We start from the raw sequence: 22,986 nt of genomic DNA, 5'->3' as shown, positions 1-22,986 counted from the left end.
TGCTAATAGTCCCTTTGCAGAATTTTCTAGTGTTGAATAAAAGGGGAAAAAGAAGTACAGTTATCCCTTCCACATTACAGGGAATAAGGGTGTGGTGTCCTTATGATCTGTAAAATTCACATAGAATGTTTTTGGCCTTCTCTTCATACCAGAGAAGCATTCTGAATTATTATGGCACTAAAAAATGAAATGTATTGATATTATACAATACTATGAATATTTTTATGCATTTCTTAATTTCTAAACTTTTTCTGTGTTGTCTGCTGGCCTTCACTGCAGCTTCCACAGAATTTCTTCCAAATTCCCATTTGATTTCATATGCCAACCCATGGTATATCAAAATCATGATAGAGAAAGTTGAGATGTGGAAAGGATAACTGTAGATCTTTAGGAAGGGAATTATATAGGGAGGGGGAGAAGAGCGAGATGAAGTCTTCTTCAGACTTTATTGTAGACAACTTCCCGAAAAGGAATAGGTAAGATCTTATTCTAATACTATATCTAGGAAAAAACAAATCAGTATTATTTTAAAAAAAAAACCCTGCTTTATTGTAACATCATATTAAGTAGGTGGGAATTTGACCATTTAATCAGATAAATAGCCAAAGGACCAGAAATGAATGACTGGAAATAAAGTTGGAAAGGGGTGAGAAGTCCAACTGGCTTCCACAATTAACAGTACATACTGTCTTATTTATTTCTGTCAGGATACTAGTGGGCTATCTGAGCAAAGCCCCAGATATCTGAAATTAAAATTTAAGAAAACTCAGTTGTTTCTAGCCCACACTTTAAAGGAAAAGCAACTCCATTTGGGAGATTCCTAAGAGAAAGTAGAGCACCATGAACTTGGAAAAGCATATGTCTTTGGAAAAGCAGAGGCACAGCAACAAGTCAAGGAGATCTTTTCGAAGTACATGAACACTATATAATTTGCAAGTTTCACCTCCTCTAAGTTATTGCTATTCATACTTACTACTGGACAAAATTCAACATTATGAACATGATATTAGTCAAAATGTTTACTTTTGACTTTTATACCTATGATTGATCTGACTTTGAAAAAGATCTTTTCACTCTCTCTGGTGGAAAAAGGGAAAAGATTGTATTATTTAAATTGAATTCAATCAAAGCATATTAAAATATTTCCCAAATCACATACTGTGGCTTAAATGAATTTTCTTTAATGCTTAATGATTATTTCTGTTGGCTCTACTGCTGACCTTCTGTTTTCTGCCTTAAAGGAACTTTTTGGGGTTCAGTAGAACAGATGACAATTTTCAAATATAGACAAATCTCGGGACAATAATTCATTATTAAAAATTCCCAAAATACAGAAGGGAAAATACTGTGAACAAATAAAAAACAGAAACATTTTAGCCATGAAGAGTCCCTGAGACAAAATGTTAAAAAAACAAAGTTTCAAATATATCATGATTAGAGAATTCATCTTTGCTTTCTGTAATTGGGTCCCTAGAATGCATGGATAGATATCAGGAAAGAAAAACCCAAAGGACAAACTGTCAATACATTAAAAGCCTATTCTTTTTTTGAGGGGATACACGATATGCAAACGGAAAGCCTCACCACTGTTTGAATTTTCTTTTTTTGTGTGCTGTAACCATAAGTCCCTTTGAAGTCTACCAGACTTGGAAACTAGAACACTGCTGGCCAGTTTCCTGACAGAGCCGTATGGCTTAATTTTCTAAAATCAGAGAATTGAAAGCATTAACATTAGTAAGTGTTAATATTCTCCTTAATTTCTTAATGTTTTATAGGAGTATAGCTCTACATTTCATTTTAATTTTCTAGCTTGAAGTTATCTGTAGCTTGAGACCCTAGGGGGAAAAAAATCACTTCCTTAGATTTCCTTAGGAATTCCTTAGGCTCTAGAAATCAAGTAGTCTACTCCAGGTCACACAGATGAGGAAACAGAGTTTCATAGAAGTGAAATGACTTGCTCAGATTCACTCTAATAGCAATTAAGACAAGTCCTCTGGCTTGGTCTTGGGTTCCTTCCTAGGCTTCTCTGAGGACTTCTCTATTTTGTTAATCCTTTTCGTTACTTTCTTCAAATGCCTTCCTCACTAATCCCAGGAAGGGTTTTTAGCCTTATCCACATCTGGGTTCAAAGAGGCACCAATTCATGAGCAAGAAACTCTTTGGAATATCATCACCATCTTATGCACCAGAAAATCATGATGATAAGTTAGGTCCATAGAGTTAGAAATGGAAAGGACCCCCAAAAGGCCATTTTGCGCATTCCCTTCATGTACAAATAAGGAAAGTGAGGTTCATGGGGATTAAGTAACTTGACCCTTAGAACCCTTATCATTCTAAAGGAAGGTCTTAACTATTAGATCTACAATTTTTATCAAGTCTAATTCATTTCATGAGTACCTCTGGGTAGTCCTGGAAGTGTTCTCCTACATAAATTGGTACATTTTCTCTTAATCTTCTGAGTCTTATTTCACCTTCCAGTTCCAGGATGACATCTCCTTGGTTCTGACACAGCTCAAATGCCCTCTTCTTTGCTTTCTCTCAGGTCCAAAACTACACAAATTGCCTTTGGTCTGTGATCTCTCCCTTCACCCGCTTTGCAAACTCCAAAGCTCCTTTCTTTGGAACGATTGAATATTCACACTTTGAACTCACTTTTCAGCTCCCGGACTTGATCTGCTTCTTTCCCACTTATCTCCCCTGTTGCTCTCTCTCTTCTCTTTGCACTCAGTCTGAAGCACCCAATCTCTACAGCTCTCTATTCACCTCAGCGGTTTTATTTACCTGCCTCTGCTCTGCTTAAAGCAATCAGATCTGGCACCAGGCCCTAAGTAATCTGGTCCATGTACCACACAAAGACAATGTGGTTGTAGCTGTACGGATGAAATATTTCCTTACAGTGATTTTTCAGGGCCTACTTTTTGACTGTCAGGTAGTCATCCATGAGCATTACTTTTACACACAAAAGTTATAACCTTTGTTGTCATAGCCTTTTCATACTGGAGTCAGCCAGGAAGGCACTGCATCTTTGGAATGTACCTGGGAGGTCATGGAAGAGAGGACGGTTTTCTTTCTCACCTCAAGGGAGTACAAGTTATGTATACTTCCAAAAATAAAGAGATTAAAACTGCCCTGAAGTCAACAGAAATAACAATGAAGGCCCCAGGGAATTTTGTCTTCTATCTCCCATGGCTAGGCAGATATAATCTTTCAGGAGGTCCTTTTATGGGATAAATTCAAAGTTTTTTAAAACAGGTCCACCTTATTTGAAATTCATACTTTCAGGCTGGATTCCTTTCAACTGAATTAGCAAAAGCTACATCCTATGAAGCACACCTGCCTGGTTAGGACATCTCCTCCATTCATCCATCTTCATTTATCATGATGATTTCTGCTACAATTAACTCATCATCAAGATTTATTACCACAGGCAGCCTGTGTTAGTTAGAGTGGTCTGTTTCTTGTCTTAGTCACCTTATTGGCAGTCCCGGTTCTTTTTCTTTTGTAGTATTCCCTGTATCTGGAATTTCTATTCTATTTTCCATGAACAGAACAGGCTCCGCTCTTCTCTCTAATTTCTATAACCACTCCAGTTATTACTGAACTTCCTCTCTTTTGAATTAAGTCTGTACTTCGCAATTTAATGCCTAATTCCTGTATATACTACCTTGTATTTCTTAATTACAGAATCTCAAGAATCAAAGGGAGCTAAGACTTCATCTGTCCCAACCCATGCTCTAATACACTTGAATCTGTGATCACACCAGTTTAGTAGATCCAAAATCATACCTCATCTATGTGTACCCTTCCTGTGTGACTTTTATCTCCGTCATCCTATAAATTTTCATTGGAGGGTCTACCAAATGTCTTGGAGGTGCTCCTCGTCTGCTCCAATATGATAAGTGAAATATTCTCTTGGCCATGTCATTACTCGCTATCCAATTCCTGTTCATCTTTGGAGTTCCTTTTATTATATGCATACATTACTATTGATTACATGTTGCATCCTGCTTCCAAGCAGTCCCCCATTGTTCTCTGTGTCAAACTTATTTTTTATTTTTCAAAAGCAGTTGTGGTCCATGTTTCAGACTTATAAAACAAAGTCATTCCAATTCACTCCTGTTCAGAACCAAGTATTCCCAGTACAACATACATGGGAAAATTTCTTTTTCTTAGCTAATTTTTTATTTTTCATTTTTTAACACAGTTTATAATAGATAAAACAATACAAACTTTTGGTGAGGTGATACTTCTTTTTAAAGCATTTACAATATGAACCACAAAAGAATTTTTTTTAAACATTAACCAACTGAGACACAAATAATATTTAAGTTGCTAACTTCAGAAGCTCTTGACCTAATTGTCTTCACAGTATTGCTAAGAATTAAAGAACCCTAACTTGTTGTTGGTCTAAAGTTCTATGCCTAATAGCTTAATTTTAGACTTACCCTCGGATGTTCCCCTACCAATAATCCGTAACTGAATAGATCTGATATTAAGCTTGCAAACCTTCTAACTATAGGAAATTGCCACCAAGAGTAGGGACATTGCAGGGAAACAATATCTCCCCAAATTCATGTCAGTTCCAGGCAGGATTAGATTATCCACTTGCATTCAGTCAGGCTTAAGTTCTGCCAGGTGTCATTGGGGAAATTAAGTCAGGAGAATCCTACCTCAGCCCAGGCTGAACAGCTGCTGGGAAAATGGGAAAATTTCTTTTGAAAATCTGGACTCAAGGGAACCCACTTCCTCTGAAGAAAGTTTGTTCAACTTCAGAAATGCTCTAAAGGTTGGGAAGATTGTCTTACCAAGACCCAATTCAATTCTTAGCACCTCTCATCTACTGCTTTTTAAATTGTTCCTGGGGGCTGAAGAATAAATCTCATATCACTTCCTTGTGACAGTCTTTCATCTATTTAAACACTGATATTGCCTTCTCCACACTAAATGAAATGATTCTCTAATTATGGCACCTGGTTTCCTCAAAAAACAAAACAAAAGGTCATAGACTTGAAGTCTTTAAGAACCTTTACCTGATTTGTCTATCATTCACAGCTCTAACAGAATATGGAGCACTTAATAGATACTTTTTGGTTAATTGATTGATTAATTTAAACCTAGAAGAAAGTGCTGAATACTTTGTCCCTACCTAAACTGATAGGATTCCTATTGGCAATAAGCCTTAATGGTGCTTCCATTCGTTCATTCATTGAATGCTCTTCAGCAAATGAGATACTTGTAAATCATTTAACAGATAATGCCTGGCAAATTTATAAATTTGCATTTATAAATGCTTGTTCCCCTTCTATTATGGTTTAATTCTCTAAATAACAGCTTATTTTTTTGCCCAGGATCAGATGGCTAGTAAGTTTCTAAAACTGTATTTGAAATCCGATTTCCCAAATTCTAGGACCAGCACCCTACCTAGTGTGCCTGGGAGTTAGTTATCAGGCCATCTCTAGTCATCCTGATCTGTATCTGGCCACTGGAGTCAGATGGCTCTGGAGGAGAAAGTGAGGCTGGTGACTTTGCATACCCCTCCCTCACTTAAATCCAATTCACTTGTAAGTCATGGTATCATCTTCCTGATGTCATGGTCTTCTTCGTGAATGAAGGACCACCACCACCACCACCAGTTTATACTTCTATGCTATTTAAAAGTTTAGCACATACTCTATCATGCAATCTGTAGGTTCTGGGTAAAGATATCTTCATTATCATCATCACCATTATAAGTGAGAATGGGGAGACAATATATAGAGATAAGTAAATACAAAAGGATATCAAGTAAATTGGGTTCAGGAGAAGCATTAATATACCAATAACTGGGTAAATAAGGAGAGATAGTATGATCTGAGTTGAGCCTTTAAAGGAACTATGAATTACTAAGAGCACTTTTCCTCCAACACCAGAAACCCAAAGTTCCAGTGTTATCATCCCTATTTTTGTAGGTAAGGAAATTGACTCAGAAAGAATGAGGGAAACTTTTCCAGCCTCATGTCACACTAGCTGTGTGATAGGAGCAAATCATTAAGTCTCTCTAGTTTTCTCATCTATAAAAGACAGACAGTACTTTACTTCACAGAATTGTTGTAAGAATCACATGCTATGATGTAAAGTATATGAAAGCACTTTGTGAATCATCAAACAATTATATAAATGTTATTATTAGAATAAACTAGGTGAACAATAGTGCTAGGGGCATAGTGGATAGACCATCATGTCTAGAGACAGGAAGACCTGAGTTCAAATGTGACCTCAGATACTTATACTAGCTATGTGACTCTGGGCAAGTTACTTAACCCTGTTTGCTTCAGTTTCCTCATCTACAAAATTAACTAGAGAAGGAAGAGGCAAACCACTCCAGCATCTTTGCTGAGAAAACCCCAAATGGGGCCATTAAGAATTATACATGACTGAAATAACCGAACAAAGGTGAATAATAACAAGTAAATACTTATAAAAATAGTTGAATACAGCTCTAGTGATACGATAGGAACCATCTCAGCAGTTATATCCAAGAAATGGTTTATGAAGAGCCCCTTCCTAAGGCTTTAGATATTAGCGTGTGTGTGTGTGTGTGTGTGTGTGTGTGTGTGTGTGTGTGTGTAGGTCTTTGCAAGTAATTAGAGACCTGAGTTCAGTGTACTACCCCAAAAATCATTGAAACTAAGGGCATTTATGCATCTTATTCGGTGGCAAGGTTCAAATCCTACCTCTTATGCTTATTGTCTATATGATTTTGGACAAGTTTCAACCTCTTTGGAACTCAGTTTTCTCATCTGCAAAATTGAGGAGCTGGATTAGATGGCCTCTGTGGTCCTTTCCAGCTCTAGATTTATGATTCTATGTTTTTAGAATTGGAAGAGATCCAGTCCATACCTGGATATATACCACTACCTCACAAATGGTCTTATAGCCTTGACTTGGAGACCTCTTATCTAGTAAGGGGAAATGCAATACCTCCCAAGGCAACCCATTCCACTGAGACATAGTCCTAATTGTTAGAAAGTTGGCAGTTTCAATCCATTGCTTTTAGTTCTGGTTCTGCCCTCTAGGGCCAAACAAAATAAATTCATTGCCTTTTCCTTGGCCTTTTAGAGGCTACTGGCCTCCTTGAATGCCACTATCAGTCATTCTGACAACTCCCAGAATCCCACACAAACCATATCTAGAAATGCTGCTCACTCTCTTCCCATTCTATACTCTTATACCTGGTCAGCTATGGGGTAGGAAGAGTAATGGATGTCTCTCCCCTTCCCTCCCCCAAAGCTAAGAAAATGGTAAAGTATGTACCGGAGGGACTCTAATTTCTGCCCTATCAATAGGAATTGAATGCAGTGTAGGGGTTACCTGGCATGGTAGGGAGATACAGGGAAAAGTCATAAAGTCACAAAACATGTGTTAAAATCCTCTAGTTTTTTGACTTAGCTTTGATTTTTCTTACCAGTAAGATAGACATAACACCATTTGTATTACCTGCTTTATAGGGTAATTGTGAAGAAAATACTTTGTAAATGGTAAAGTATAAATGGTAAAGTAAATAAGTCAATCTTTAACAATCAATAATCACTTATTGTTGTTAATCAGTTGTTTCAGTCCTGCCTGTCCATTTGTGATCCCATTTGGAATTTTCTTGGCAAAGATACTGGAATGGTGTAAAGGCAAGCAAAGTAGAGTCTTTGCTGTTTTTGTTTTAGTGTAATCAAGTGCCTCTGATTGAATAATGTTATTAAAGAAGATCTTCCCCACCTATAAATGGGCTTGGGAAAATTTGTAGGAAGGCCCACACTTGTTAATGAGGCACTGGTTCTCAAGGGCTGTGATGACCTCTGGCTCTGAAAAATGTATAAATACTCTGAGGAGAGGTTTAGCTTTGGGGCTTACTCTTTGGAAGTGTTTGTTTGATCAGATGAGACTCTGGGCAGCCTTAAATAAGCCCCTTGGCTTTGAAAACCCAGATTTTGGTGCTTCTCTTTCTGGTAACTAGGTATGTATATAATGATCAGACAGTTGGATCTGACCATATATATATATTTGATTTAACTGATTGTTGACCCCTCAAAAGTTGCTTTCCTTTTGGAAAAGCAGATCTAAGAACCTGTATAGCAGGCCCTCCTAAGTATGCTGGGATCCTTGCTATTACAGGGGGAGGGGGGTATCCAGGTTGGGGAAAGGGAATAAGTGAATCACTAAGAAATCAAAGAAGTCAAAAATGAGTGTAGCTAGGTAGAAAATTAGGAGATGTCTGAGATGTCTCTCTTGTCTCCCCATTGGAGAATGAATTCATGGTTCCATCCTCCAATTAGAGGAGCAGAGGGTACTGATGATGAGATTTGCCATTGATGACTTTTCTGGGAGCATGGTGGAGAAGACTGAGAAGTCCAAAATGAAGGCCACAGAAGCAAACAGAATTAGTAGTCACCTACTCATCCCATTGGCACTAGATCACCATCACTGTCACAACCTCCCACCCTTCACATTAAGATTTTCCTATGCTCACTTGCACATAGGAGCTTTGGACTGATGTTTTATGGCTTTATTTGGTGAACTTTTCAGATGTTTAAGCTTTGGACAACTGAAAATTATCTGAATGCTTAAAAGTAGTCAACGTCATAGATTAAAGAGATCTTGTATGTCATCAAGTCCAATCCTCTTATAATTTACAGATGAAGATACTGGGCCCAGAGAGACTTGCCATGAGTTAGACATCTAATAATAGGTATGTGATATAAGATTCAAACCCAAGTCTTCACAACTCCAGGTCATGTGCTCTGATAACTATGTCCTGCTGCTTCTCTGTGTTATGTTGGATTTGTTGCCTAAAAGAATCATGTGGTTAAAAGTAAAATAGATAACATATGAGTTAAAGGTTAATATATGGGAACCATTAATTTATATTTATATATTCATATTTATTAACTATATATCCTGAGCCCAACATTTCTAAAAGAGAATTCATTATCTTCTTTCTCCTTCTCTCTCCTATTTCTTCCCCCTTTCAAAATGTCCTATTTCTATAGAAAGTACTACATCCTTCCAGTTACCCAAGTTTTGCAATCTGGGAGTCCCCTTTGACTCTTCTTTCTCCTTCACTGCCCCCATCCCCTTCCTATAAGCAATCACTTGCCAAGTAATAAATTCTATCTCCACAATACAATAATGTTTACCTCTCATCTATATTCTTTTCTGGCCACTCACTAAGCCGCCTCTCAGGCCAGGTCCTCAGCACCTCTGCCTGGACTGAAATCACCTACTAACTGATCTCTTTGAAGGAAAGGACTGGGCTTTATTTTTCCTTGTATCCCCTAAGCAGTACCCCTAGCACAATATCTTGCACACTTCATAGCAGTCAATCCATTCTCAGCAATTTGAATTTTATTCAGTCACTGGAAGGTTTTAAGCAGAAGAGTGAAAACATTAGAGCTGTACACAAGAAAGATGAACCTGACAGTGGTGTGAAGGAATGATCACAGGAATTCAAGAGCAGAGGCAGGAAGATTGCTTAGGAGGTTATTGACATGGTCTAGGTGAACCCATTCCGGGGTGTTCACAAATGGCATTGGAGAGAATGGAATACTAGAGAGTCCATTGTGGCTTGTTCTTGTTTAGAGAATAATGAAACGATCAGTTTCGTATACAGGTGAATGTACAAACATATACAATGTTAACATGGGCTTTGTAATGACTATACTACATATTAGAATTTTCCTTCTTCACAGGAGAGCAAGACAATGGTGTTACACAGCAACCAGTCACTCAGAAAGGGTTCAGAAGCCCCAAACGGCTTGATACGCTAGTGAACTCTAACTAAATTTGGAGGTGTCTGTAGCTTCCAGAAATCACAGAACCAGTCTTGATCAGAGCTCAAGGGCAACCTTGAGAAGAAGGTGTAGACTGGAGATCTTGCTGAGCACGTTCTAAACATCCTGCTGTCTGACTGATACTTACAGATTTCCTCTCCCTTAACCCACCATGCCCTGCCTGAAAATCTCTAGAAACTAATGTCTCGCTCTTTGCCAACCCCTGCTCTGCTCCCTTGTAGGATCTTCTCTTCCCCACAAGCTTTTCTCAAAATGCTTTTAATTGGTGTATTGAACTCTGCTTCATTTCAGGTCCCTTTATGAGCCTGGGGCACGGTGGGGTGGTCTTTGGTTAACAGCACTCATATACACCCATGCAAGGTACACACAGACACGCATGCATATATATATATGTATATGTATATAAACATGTATATGTTTACCTGTTTCTTGTTAATATTATCCCTTAGTATTGTTAGTAATTTTAAAAATTATATTATCACTCATAAGTATAATCATGTTGTACTTTAAAAATAATGTTAAAGATAGGCTACTTGGCTTTGTACAGCATGTTAATGCTTTGGTAGGATTACCATGGGAACATGATCTGCAACTCAGTTTTTCTGTTTCAGAGACAGTGGAAAGAGTTCTGAAGATGGACTCAGGAGAATTCTGGGTTGAATTCTCATCTCTCATACTTACTAGTTGCCCTTGCATCATAAATATTTAGTTTATTCAGTTGACCTGAGCCTATACAATATATATTGTATAGATATCCTCATCTACACAATGGAAATATCTATAATATCTGTCCCCACAGGGTAGTTTTAGGATCAGATGAAATAATGCATGTCAGTTGCTTTGTCAACATGCTTTGTAAACCTTAAAGCTGGATATAGGTAGCAGTGTTAAAGGAATGATATGGTGATAAGGGTTATTCAACTGCTCTTATTTCCTCTCTACTCTTTTACTGACTCTACCCCGATGGGTTCCTGGTATAAACTCCTCTTTCATTCTGGGAAATAGGCAAGGCAACAAACATTTTTATTAAACATTTACTATGTGCCAGACACTGTGCTAAGTAGTGTAAAAGAAGTTTCAAAGGATCTGTAATTCTCTTTATCTTTTTGTGCGCTCCAAGCCCCAGCCAGAGATAGGGTTTCTGACAAACCAATTCAGTGTTAGATCTCTCTCTTTCTTCTGTCTGGGGAGGTTTTCCTCTCAGTGGATTCCTCTCAACATTCTTCACAGTAAGTACACCCCTGAACAAGGAGAAGCCAGTTTTTACCACTGTTTCTAAAAAAGTCAAAGAATCCATTGAAAATCAAGGAAAGTTCTACCTCTCCTCCTGCAGAGGAAAAAGATGAAAGCATTCTGGTTCCCAGGAAAAAGGTGCTTGAGGAGAAAAAGGAGACAGATACAGTATTAGCTCCTTGGCTTTCTGTAGTTGGTGCAGTGGGAAGGGGTCAGCAACATAGCTTCCTGCTGATTATACCAAATAGCATCTTTCTTCCTGCAGTCCTGACCCTTTTCTTTATGGAGCTAGCCTTAGATTCAGCTCTCTCCCCAGCTGCACATAGCTTCTTACAGCTCCCTTTTTTTCTAGCCCTAAGGTTATTCTATTGACCCACTCTATTCAGAGTTGGATTCTTCCAGTTGGGTCTCCTTTACTCAGTGAACTAATTATTTAAAGGTCACCCTGAAGTCTGTTAGATTATTCTTCATCCTTTGTTTTCTTTCTCATTCATTCAATAGGCTAATTTTCACCTTGTAGTTAGCTTGGCACTTCTTTTCTCTGATAGGTCTTAAGCTTTCAAGGACTTCTTTCCAAATAAATATTAGATATTATTATCAGTTCAGCCAGAGTGGGCTGGCTTCCGGAAAATGAATTCACTAGAGTTGATTTTATGAAACTAATTCAGGTTCCAGAAAGCTAGGTTGCTAAATTTTCAAGTGAGATCTACCTGGACCAGGAGTGACACTGTAAATGGTACTCTTGTTTGGTGAGTATGGAATTGGAGAAAAGAGAAATGAATATTTTGGAGGGGAATTTCCATTAAATTAATACAGTTTGATAACTTGACTTTATAGGTATGTTTAGCATATTTCTAACTCTGCTCAAGTCTTAGAGGAAGATTTGAGTGATGGCGTTTTTCACTGCCAAACACTATTTCTACAGTTATCCATTTCACATCATAAGTGTTAAGGGCAAGGCACCCTGTTGTCTGGAAAATCCACATGAAATTTTTTGGCCCTTCCCTCATATTAGAGAAGAAGTCCTAATTTTTTCTTTTTCTTTTATGGTGTGTTTACAGTGCCTCATTGTAAAATATGAGTTAAGTATTTGGTCATTGGTTATATGTAGGTCTATGTAATATCTCTATATTTTTGGCCTTTGTGTATTGTCTGCTGGATTTCATGTTCTTTTTTTTTTTTTTTTTTTTTTACAAAATTTAACTTTTTACTTATTTTAACGTTAAACAAGAAATTGTACATTTTTATGGTATTAAAAGATAAAACATGTTGACATTTTACACTATACATATATTTTTATACATTTGAATTTCTAAACTTCTTCTGTGTTGTCACCTGGCCTTCATCTATCCTCTGTAGCTTCTGTAAAACTCCCCCAAAACTCCCATTTAATTTCTTATGCCAATCCATGATATATTGAAACCGTGATAGGGAAAGTCACGATGTGGAATGGCTAAATGTATTTTTGAGACCATCACCTCCTATTTCCTCTAGGAGTTTATTCTATCAACTTCCTCCTAATTTCCCATCCCTCCTTATTCGTTGTCTCTAAGTTTCCAAATATACCCAAATATCCTCTGTTCTTAAGCCTTCATTTGGTCTAACTATCTCTTCAAGCTAATGTCCAATATCAAAATATGTCAACTTTGACACCTCTGTTTTCTCATTTCCCACCCACTCCTCACTTCCTTCTCACTCTGGCTTCAGAGCTCATTATTCATTTGAAATTGTCTTTCTGAGGTTACTAAATTCCTTAGTTGCCAAATCTGATGGATGTTTCTCAACTTCTAACCTTCTTGACCTCTCTGTAGCATATAATACTGCTGTGCACCTTCTGTCTTGGGTTCACATATTTCTTTCACCTGGCTCTCTTACCTCTTCAGTGTTGGGGAATTCCTCAGCCCAGAGATCCTAAGATCCTTCTGGAGAGTAATTCCTCCCAACAAGATCCATTTGACTAGAGGTCAATAAATCTAGAGGCAAATCTAAAAGATAAAGTTTAATTGCTTTAGCTGATATACAGTTGCCAGATAACTAGCAACTTATCCAAACCAGGGTGGCACACAAATATAAAGAGTTTTACATAGTATCCATAGTTTTACATAGTTAGGGAACTCAGCAAAAGGTGAGGCTGCTCAGCCACTTACTTCAGTGGTTGAGTAACAATCAAATGACTGGGGGGGCTGGCGGTGGTCATATAGCCCCTAGATCTGGTCAGTTCTGGTAGAAGTGTTTCCCTCTAGAGAATCTCATCAGACCATCTAGGTGGAGTAGAAAGTATCCAGTTACACTCATTTGAATGGGTGGGTGGGGCTAGAGGTTTAAATTAGTAGAAGCTTTCCTTTGAGAGGGAATTGGGTCCTGAGTCAGTTATACTTACATGCAGGCCACATTTTTTACCTCTAAGGCTAAAATTTCTGGGGAGATGTTTTCCTCCCAGAACTCACTGAACATAGGTTTTGTACATTTCCTCTATATTAGTCACTCTTTGTTGGATGGATCATAGCCCGTATTCCCCCGTATATGTATAGTTGTAACCCCAGGCTCAGTCCTGGGTTCTCTTTCTGTCTCTAACTACATTGTATCTTGGTGAAGGCATTTGGCTCTAATGTTTTAAATTACATTCTAGGCAGATGACTCCCAATCTTTTTCATTAACTTCAATTACAAATCACCAATTTGTACGCTGTCCCCTATCCTTGGAATAAACTTCTTTTTCATGGAATCCCTGGCTGCCTAGTGTCCTACAGAAAATCTAGCTCGTTTCCCAGAGCTGCTGCTAGTGTCCTCCCCCAGATATTATTTGGTATGTATTTTGGATTTAATTTTCTTTGTAATGCTTGCTTTTGCTCACTGGAATATAAGTTCCTTGTGGACAACTCGCCTAATTATTTGCCTTTGTATCACCAATGTTTAGTGCAGTATTGCCCTATGTAGAATTGATGATTAACATTTTTTTTAATTAAATAGAAACTACACCAAACTCCTCATTTTAAATATGAGGAAACTGAAGTTTAGTAAAGGTAAGTGACTTATTAAATTCATAGATGCAGTAAATACCAGGACCAGGGCTCAGACGCAACTGGAGATGAATTATACTTCTCATCTTCTATTGGGGGATTTTCAGTCAGTTTCAAACAGGATATGTACATCCCCACATTGGGAAGACAAGTTCAATACCACCTTGTGAAACTGATACTAAAATGATTCAGCATGAAATGGATAACTGTCCAGATGTCTATGTAAACCACATGACTAGAATATGAAGATACCCTGACCTCAAAATCATTAAGGGATCTGAAAGGAGATAGGGGTTATTAAAGAGTTAACACTAGAGAATCAGGAAGTAATTAATCAATAAGCATTTATCATATGCCTGCTGGGTCACAGCAAAATGTTAAGAACAACAGATATGCAGTTAGAGGATTAAATCAATCTTTCCCTGTCACTTACTACTTGTGTGACCTTGGGCAAATAATTTAGTATCTCCATGCCTCAATTTCCTCATGTATAAAACAAGTGGGTTTGACTTGATGACATGTAAGGTCCCTTCCAAAGCTAAATCTGGGATTCTGTGACACACCAGGTACTGTGCTAGGTGCTGGGGAAAAAGAGTAAAAATTGAGAAGTTTCTTCCCTCAAGTGGTTTGCATCATTCTATTGGCAGCATAAATGGAATATATAAAGCAAACACAAGGTCATTTGGGGAGTCCTAGAGAATCAAGAAAGACCTCATATAAAGTGGTGCTGAATTTTGAAACAAGCTAGGAATTCTGTGAGGTAGAATTGAGTAGGAATTGCATCCTAGACATGAGAGGACAACCTCTCTATAGGCGCTGAGGATACGAATTGTTATGTGTGAGCAAGAATAAGAAGAAAAGCTTGGCTGGAGCACAAAATCATGCTAATGTTTATATAACACTTACTATGGGTCAGAGACTATGTTAAATAATTGGAATTATTTCATTTGAGTCTCACAACTCTGAGGGGTAGGTACTATCATTCTCTATGTTTTACAGATGAAGAAGCTGAGGCAAACAGATGAAGTGACTTGCCCAGGAGCACAGTAAAAGATGGAGTAAAAAGTGGAGGCCAGATTTGAGATCAGGTCTCCCTTACTCCAGGTTCAGCATTCCATCTACTGCACCACCTGGCAGACCTATCTTCATGAAGGAGAGCAGTGTATATGATCCCTACAACAATAATGTCTCACAAGGCAAGGGAGAGAGTGTCCACAGGAGTAGTTAGTAGACTAAGCAGTTCAGTTCAATATGTGTGTGTTTGTCCTTTGTTGCCGAAGAAGACCATGCCATCAGAGAAATAATCACGTGACTTGAACTTGACTTTGTTTTTTCTTTGAGTGAGGGAGGGCTGTGCAGGTCACCAGCCTCACTTCTCCTCCAGAGCCATCTGAATCCAGTGACCAGATATTCATCAGGATGACTGAAGATGACCCAGGATGAGGCAATTGGGGTTAAGTGACTTGCCCAAGGTCACACAGCTAATGAGTGTCAAGTGTCTGAGGTGAGATTTGAACTCAAGTCCTCCTTACTCGTGCTCTATCCACTGCATCACCTAGATGCCCCTCAGTTCAATAGCCACTTAGCTAAACAGCCCCTCCATCTACAGAGTTAGTCTATAGATTACTCAATGCTATCACATACAATGTTAAGTCTAGAAAAAATTTTGTGGGGTAATAATTTTTTTTAAAATTATCTGCAAGGTTAATTAATTCTAGACTTAAGTAAGAAAGACCTATGAATTCATTGTCTCCAAAGTCAGAATTTTATTTATTGTAGAGAGAGTCTGATTTAGCGGATAGAGTCCTGAGACCAAAGTCAGGCAAGTTTCAAATGCCTACTCTGATACTTAGTAGTGGCACAGTCTTTGACAAACCATTTAACCTCTATATATGTCAGCAGTTCCCTAGGATTTACTTATTATGGCCTGGCTATCATATAGATATCTCCATTTACTCATCTGTTCAAATCAAATAGGTATTTCCCTAATTTGTAAGCCATACATTATAGAATAAATACTAGGTGGCTGCATTACAGAAGATTCTTGGTGAATTTATGGGAAGCATTGAGAAGTATTTTAAAGCACTTTCTGTGTGCAAGGCACTCTGGCTTGAAGAAAATGAAAGATGTTTTTCCCTGTCCTCAAAGACTTTACATTCAATGGGGAAACAACATATGTGTGCGTAATATGTATGTATATGTACATAAATGTATGTGTGTGCATGTGTCTGTATGTGTAAGTGTATCTGTGTATATATGTATGTGTGTGTACATATACACACATGTCTATGTAGATATGTGCATGTGTATGTCTGTCTATATGTATGTGTAAGTGTACCTGTATATATATGTGTGTGTATACACACACATGTCTATGTATATGTGTGCGTGTGTATACATATACATATAAAAATAAATCTATGCAAAATAAATATAACATAATTGAGGGCTGGCACTAGCAGCTGGGGATCTGGAAGGACTTGATACAGAAGGTGACAGTTGAGGGCAGTTTTGAAGGAACCCAGGTAGTAAATAAACCAGGGCAGAGGCTGTTTTTGCCTCTTTGTATCCCCAGGGATCAGCCTAGCACTTGACATACCATCATCATCATCACCTGCTTACCACGTGCCTGGCAGTATGCCAAGCGCTTTACAGTTATTATCTCATTTGATCCTTACAAAAACCCTGAGAGATAGGGGCCATTATTGTCCCCATCTGATAGCTGAGGAAGGTGAAGCAAACAGAGGTTATGACTTGACCAGACAAACGGCCAATAAGTGTCTTGAGGATGGATTTAAATTCAGGTCTTCCTGATTCTATGCATTATCACACTGCACCACCTAGCAGCCACATAGTGCTTAATAACTCAATCATTGCTCAATAAACATTTATTAAGTACCACTATGTACCTGGCACCATCCTAGTCACTAGGGATACAAACAGAAATGAAAGATACTTCCTCCCCTCAAGGAATTCACAATCTAACGGGCGAGACAACAAGCAAACACACACACACACACACACACACACACACACACACACACACACACACACAAACAAACCATGTACAGGATAAATAAGAAATAATTAAGAGAAGGAAGACCTTAGCACTAGGAGGGGTTTGGAAATATGGAATCTTATATGAGACTGAATATGGGACTTTAATTGGGAATTAAAGGAAACCAGGGTAGCCAATAGAAGGACATGAGGAGGGAGAACATTTCAGGCATGAGAAAAAGGCTTAGAAAATTCCCAGAGCTGAGAGATGGAGTATTTTGTTTTGTCAGACAAAAAGGAGGCCTGTGTTATTGGATCAGAGTATATGCTGGGGAACAAGGTGTAAGAAGACTGGAATGTTAGTAGGAGGCTGGGTAATGGGGGACTTTGAACACCAAACAGAGTTGTATACCTAGAGGTGACAGGGAGCCTATAGAGTTTTCCAAGTGGGAGTATATGTGACATAGTTTGATTTGAGTTTTAGGAAAATCACTTTGGTGACTGACTGGTGGATGAACTGGAATGGAAGAGAACTGAGGCAGGCAGACCAACAGCAGGCTATTGCAACAGTCCAGAAATGAGGTAATAAGAATCTGTACCAGAGTGGTGGTGGTATCAGAGGAGAGCAGGACCATATTCGAGAGAGAGTGCAGAGGTTAAATAAACAGGCCTTGCTTGGCAATAGATTGGACATGAAGGGTAGGGTGAGTGAGTGAGATAAGGAAGAGTCTAGGATGGATGATACCTAGGTTGTAAGCCTGAAGGACTTGAAGGATGGTGTTGCCTTCTACAGTAACAGGGAAACTAGGAGGTGGAGAAGTTAGTTTGGGGGAGAAACAATGGGGTCCGTTTTGGACATACTGACTTTTAAGATGTCTCTTTAAGGCAGTTGGAGATGCAAAACTGGAGGTCAGAAGAAAGGCTAGGGTGGGATAGGTTGATTTGAGAATCATCAGCACAGGGATGGTAATTAAATCTGTGGAAACTGACAAGAGATCACCTGGTGAAGTAGCATAGAGGGAGAAGAGAAGAGGGAAAACGACAGAAATCTATAAGACAACTGTGGCTAGAGGGTATGATCTGGATGAGAATCCAGCAAAGGAGTCTGAGAAGGAGCAATGTGATAGATAATAAATGCTTGCTGAGTGACTGATTGATTTATTCAAGGGAAAGGTGAGGGAGATTACATTCCAGGGGAATTTTGAGGAGAAAGGCAGTGAAAATCCACCTAGACCAGAAATGGAGCCTCATTTTTGAGAAACTGAAAGTAATTTTGCCAGTTTGACTGTTGCGAGGCAGGGTGATGTGGTAGACTTGGAGTCAGGAGAAACTTGAGTTTAAGTCCCACCACTAATATCTATTAGTAGTTTGACAAGCTATGTAACATCTCTGAGCCTCAGTTTCCTTATCAGTAGAATAGGGATCATGATATCTGTAGTACCTGCTTCACACTGTTGCTATAAGGAATAAATGACACAATTTCAGCTTAGACTTTAGCTTACCACCAGCACTTAAAGGCAGCTAGGTGACACAGTGGATAGGGCCCTAGAGTTGCAGTCAGTTGAATCTGAATTCATATCCTGTCACAGATACTTAATAGCTGTGTGACCTTAGTCAAATCACCTAATCTCTGCCTTGTTTCAGTTTCTTGATCTATAAAATGGGGATAGCAATACCTACCAGGATTATAGGTATTTTATTCATACATACATACATACACATATACATACATATGTACACAGAAATACATGTATGTATATGAATATATCTACTGTGTATATATATGTATCTATATATTGTATGTCTTTTAAGTATTAAATGAGATATTTATAAAGCACTTGATAAACCTTTATTACTATATAAATGCCAATTATTATTAACTAACAGATGCATAGGATGGGCTAGATGTCATCTGTACCATTGGATTTAATCCATACATAGATGAGATGAGAGATTCCATGGAGTATACAAGAGTATTATAGTAATCAGTTACCAAAAAACTATGTCTAAGAATTAACCACTTTACAAACTGCTAAATGGAGCAAAATTAAACTGTAAAATATAAAAAAAATAGGAGAAAACAGGAATTCATTCTCTAGTCAACAAAGGAGTAAAAGTATGATGGGATTACTTGGACACTCTTAACTAGTCTTCCAGTCAATCTGTCACCTCTTACAAAAAGAAAATCGACTTTGGGGGGTGAATGTGTCACCACTTGTCAGCTGGCCACTTTGCAAAGGCAATTTGCTCCATTTTTATTTGACTTCCTTCTGTCTCTTAGAGTAATTATGGGCAATTATTTTGTCAGAGGTCCTATGAGTAATTGGTGAATCTGGCTCACGGAGATTTAGGAATGCATTCCTATTGATGTGCAGGCATCTTTTTGACCTTTGTTTTTGAAAAGTTATTTCTCAAACATTTCTTTTTGTAGTAAGAGGTTTTCATGGATTCACCTTTTTTCCTGCTCCTCGGTGTTATTTTGGCATTATATTCCAGCAGTGTCTTTCAATCAGGCAAGTAATGGCTTTGTCCCCCTAAGTGTCTATGTTAGCAGGGGTGTTGGATTAGGGCTGAAGAGCACAAGGTGCCCAGAGGTATTTCCTGAGGAGCTCATATGACAAGAGGAGTTAATATGCTTTGAGACCTATGTACACCACTCTAGGAGGTGACTACAGTTTGAAGATACCCAAACCTCAAAATAATTAAGCAGTCTGGAGGAAAAAGAATCAGCTAAGGAGGTAGCAGTTATTAAAGAGATAACATTAGAGAATCAGGCAGCAATTAATCACTAAATGTTTATCACATGCCTACTGGGTCATGGTAAATTGTTATGGACAATGGATATACAGTTAGAGGGTTAGAATTCCAATCTTGCTCTGTGCCTTGCTACTTGTGTGACCTTGGGCAAATAAATTATTATTGCCAGACCTCAGTTTACCCTTCTATAAAACAAGAGGGTTTGACTTGATGACATGGGATGTCCCTTCCAACTTTAAATCTGGGATTCTGTGACATGCCAGGCACTGTGCTAAGTGCTGGGGATAAAGAGTAAAAATTACGACATTCCTACCTTCAGGGTGCTTCCATCATTCTATGGCAGAAAAATGTGTATAAACAGAATAGACAAAGTAAGATGGGTAGAAGCTAGGTGGTACAGTGGAGAGAAGAAAGACTTGAGACCAAATTCCACCTCGGATACTTGCTAGGTGTGTAAATATCTGGGCAACTCCCTTAACCTCTGTTTGCCTCAGTTTCTTCAATTGTAAAATGGGAATGATAATAGCACCTACCTCTAAGGGTTGTTGTGAGGATCAAATGAGACAATACTCGATAAAGTTCCTGTCACAGTGCCTGGCACGTAGCAGATGCTTAGCAAATATTTATTTCTTACCATCCTCCTTTAGTGAAACAGTAAATCTATGGATAAAAAAGTTCAAAGACTTCTCAGCCTCAGAAACTCTATTCAAGTAGGGAGGCCATGCTTGCCATCTCTTCATTTCCCACCTAGCTGCACTGCTAGGGAATTCTCCCTCGTGAACTAGTGCTGAATACCACCTCCCCTCTTCTCTTGCTTCCTTTGGTGTGTTGACTTCTCCCACTAGATAGTAAGCTCTTTCAGAGCATGGAGTCAGAGCTGAAGATAGTGCCACTGTATCCTTCCTGTGAGAGGACAAAGTTATCCTCCTTTGATAAATATTCAATGGCTCATGAATGCCTCATTTCATCCCCAAACTAGGCGTGTGCTGGCATTAGAGTTGACTCCACAACAGGCTGCCATGTTATTCTAGTCTCCTCAATATTTATTCAAATGAACCTTTATCTAGCTATGTCTCCTCTATATTATACTTGTACAGATAGTTTTTGAATCCAAGTGTAAGACTTTATGTTTCAGTCAGTTACTTGGTTAATAAACTAAACATTTGTCTCTATTAAAATATTTCATCTAATTGGACTGGACCCAACATTTCCTTGTCAAGATCTCTTTTGGTTACTTATTCTATCATACATCATGGTAGCCACACACTCCTAGCTTTGAGTCACTTGTGTATTTTATTAGTAAACACCTGTGCCTTTAACCAAGTCACTGTAAAAACTGTAAACATGGCAAATTCTTGGGGAATCTATTGAAGACCTTCTTTAAGGTTGGTATCAACATTAATATATTCTCTTAGTATACAGACATTCAATTATTTTTGAATCTGCCTCAACATATTATTCCTTATTTGAGGAATGTAAAGATTGGAATGGATGCATCTAAAACCTCTTATCTCTTTCTCCTATATGCAAAAGAGGCATTTGGGAGCTGTGTGGCTAGGGTTATAAGCACAGAATATTAGAGCTAAAAAAGACCTTATGTGAGTCATTTAATATAATTCTTTCACATACATGGGAAAACTGAGGTCAAAAGATATCAAGTGATCAGTCTAAGATCACATATTTAAGAAGTCATTACAGTATAAAGGAAAGAACATGAAACTTAGAAAATTTGGGTTCAAGTCTCAACTATTTCATTTATGAACCACATAATCTTGAGCAAAGCACTTAACCTCTCAAAGTCTCAGTTAAATCATCTGTGAAAAGGGAATAACTGGTACTACCTCCCTCACGGACTTATTAGGAAAATATTTCATGAGCCTTACATTTCAAAAGGAACAAGAGCTATTATTTTAGAACTGGAAGAGTCAGTATGAGGACCCAGGTATTCTGATTCCCAGCCTTTCATACAATTGTAGATTTGGAGCTGGAAGGTTGTGTCTTGCTCAAGGTCAAGCAAGTATTAAAATCAGGATTTAACCTGGATTCTCTACCTTAAGAACAACATGTTTTTCCAACTGTATCGTGTGGCCTGCAAACCTAAGCCAGAGTAAAACTGACAATCAAGTTTAGGGCTTCATTAGCATCATACTCTTAACTAGATGAGCTAACCATCATTACAGACCTTTCCCCATAGGTCTCATAGATCCTGATTAACAATTATAAACCTATAATCCCAGATCCCTCATGTTGACAGCACAACTCAAAACAAGTTTCTAAATTTCAGTTAGAAAAAAACGAATTATGAATCATTTTGCAATGTGTTAAGGAAATTCTAATGAAAACGCAACAATCAAATTCATTAGGATATCCAAAGACATTTTACCAATATGATAATGAAGTAGTAAGGAACATGAAAGAGAAGGCACTAGGAAAAACACAACAAGATTTGTATAAGCATGTTAAATTGCTACAGTGCAGATGTAAATGACCAGATGCTTCTCCTTGTCAAATCAATTCCCCATATTTTTAGGGACAGGTGCAAGAACTCATCTCATATGATATTCTTTTCCTTTTACTCTTTTAAAAATGCATTTTACATATTTGTTTTGTATGGTTTCTTCAAACACACACCTGTATGGATATAACTTCAGAAGTGGAATTGATATAAGTCTGATAGAGTTCTTTTCTGATGAGTATGAAGTAAGAACCTCAGGAGAAAGAAATCCTTAAAACCCTTCTCCTGCCAGGTGGCTTTTTAAGTTGTGTCTTTTGCAACATCAGGTTAAAGTTGTGTGTGTGTGCGTGTGTGTGTGTGTAAAACTGTGTGTGTGTGATGGAGGGGAAAGTGGTGGTGGTGAATATCTTATGACTAGCTCTTTTCAAGTTAAGGTGGGAAATTTCATAAAGAAGAAGGATGAAAAATAACTCAGTATCTCTCATCTTTAATTAAATCTGGCTTTATTGGGTTCACTTTTTGTAATAAGCCTACCTTATATATAAATTCATTTGACAGTTTTTAAACTATACAGATACGATTAATACATATTTCTGATTCAGTCCAATGATCCCATTGGGGGAAAATGCCATATTTTTAACCACAAACCCAAAAAAAATAGTGTCTACTATATACTAATCTACTTTCCCAGAGGTTCCCCACCC

At 38.1% G+C, this 22,986-nt stretch overlaps 1 protein-coding gene across 14 annotated transcripts in view; it reads right to left on the bottom strand.

Annotated features, from left to right (window-relative positions):
* FUT9 (fucosyltransferase 9) overlaps positions 1 to 22,986 on the bottom strand; it is a 246,318-nt gene that overhangs the window by 17,596 nt on the left and 205,736 nt on the right. Inside the window, exon 4 of one of the 14 annotated variants that reach the window (XM_072642868.1) lies at positions 13,202 to 13,315. The exons of 10 other annotated variants lie outside the window; for them this stretch is intronic. The gene's annotated coding sequence lies outside the window, so the exon portion shown is untranslated. 3 more of the 14 variants (XM_072642872.1, XM_072642874.1, XM_072642873.1) reach the window with 3 other exon arrangements.

The sequence above is a fragment of the Notamacropus eugenii genome, chromosome 2 (assembly GCF_028372415.1).
Source record: "Notamacropus eugenii isolate mMacEug1 chromosome 2, mMacEug1.pri_v2, whole genome shotgun sequence".
In the NCBI taxonomy this organism is placed as follows: Eukaryota; Metazoa; Chordata; class Mammalia; order Diprotodontia; family Macropodidae; genus Notamacropus; species Notamacropus eugenii.
Note: the sequence above shows the minus strand (reverse complement) of the source record. Positions and strands in the feature narration are given on the sequence as shown.